This window comes from Emiliania huxleyi, assembly GCF_000372725.1.
Source record: "Emiliania huxleyi CCMP1516 unplaced genomic scaffold EMIHUscaffold_962, whole genome shotgun sequence".
Lineage (NCBI taxonomy): Eukaryota > Haptophyta > Isochrysidales > Noelaerhabdaceae > Emiliania > Emiliania huxleyi.
The window spans coordinates 1-1,034 of record NW_005194862.1 but is presented as its reverse complement, the minus strand read 5'-3'; the positions used below and the strand labels follow the sequence as shown (position 1 = coordinate 1,034).

At 74.3% G+C, this 1,034-nt stretch overlaps 1 protein-coding gene across 1 annotated transcript in view; it reads right to left on the bottom strand.

Moving 5' to 3' along the window:
* EMIHUDRAFT_471310 (hypothetical protein) overlaps positions 1–996 on the bottom strand; it is a 7,016-nt gene extending 6,020 nt beyond the window's left edge. Inside the window, exons 1-3 of the mRNA XM_005756553.1 lie at positions 881–996; positions 531–800; positions 74–447 (exon numbers count right to left, since the gene is read on the bottom strand). The gene's annotated coding sequence lies outside the window, so the exon portion shown is untranslated. The remainder of the gene's footprint in view (positions 1–73; positions 448–530; positions 801–880) is intronic.
* Between the last annotated feature and the right edge of the window lie 38 nt (positions 997–1,034).

The following is a 1,034-nucleotide window of genomic DNA, read 5'->3' as shown; positions in this document are numbered from 1 at the left end:
CCCGCAAACCGGGACATCCACCGCCGGCGGCGGTGAGGGGGTTGGGGAAGGGAGGGGCGAGGGCCGCCGGCACCTTCTCCGGACACGGCCCGCCGCCCTTCGTGAGCTGAGAGCCCGTCCTCGATGCGGACGAGCCCGAAGAGCGCCACGTAGGGCTTCTCACGCACACATGGCCGGGTCGAACGCCGCGTCGACTGGAGCGGTGATGACGGCGGTCGAGGGTCGATGTCGAGGACTGGCGGCGCTGACGGTGGCGGCGCTGACGGTGGCGGCGATGACGACGGCGGTGTGCTGGCTGTGGCGGCGCTGACGGAGGCGGCGATGACGGCGGCGGTACTGACGAAGGCGGCCGTGCGGGCGGCGGCGAGGAAGGCGGCGTCACCGGTGGCGGACAGCGGCGGGATAACGGAAGGCGAGGGGGGTGGCAAGGGCGAGAGCGGCGGCTTGCTGGAAGGCGGCGGGGGCGAGGGCGGCGGCGAGGGCGGCGGCGAGGGCGCGGCGGCAGCGGCGGCGGCGGCGGCTGGTGGAACCAGCTCTCGAACTCGTTGCTGAAGCCGCACGCACGGTACGAGTAGTGCAGGGCGGCGCCCACCACGTACGCGGTCGTGCTGTACTCGGTGCTGCACGCGGCCGGGTCGACGCAGCACCACTCGTGCTCGCACCGGACGGGGTAGCCGGTCGAGTTGCAGGGCGGCTCGAGCCCGCTGTCGTGCGGGTCGCACTCGTGGAGGCCGTACGTGCCGGGGTACGCGAGGCTCACGCCGTCCGCACGGTGGCGGCGATGACGATGGCGGTGGAGGCTGACGCCGGCCGGGTAGGCGTCGTGCTGTACTCGGTGCTGCACGCGGCCGGGTCGACGCAGCACCACTCGTGCTCGCACCGGACGGGGTAGCCGGTCGAGTTGCAGGACGGCTCGAGCCCGCTGTCGTGCGGGTCGCACCCGTGGAGGCCGTACGTGCCGGGGTACGCGAGGCTCACGCCGTCCGCCGTGACGACCTGCACCTCGCCGCTAGGGCGGGGCGGCGTCGGGGCTG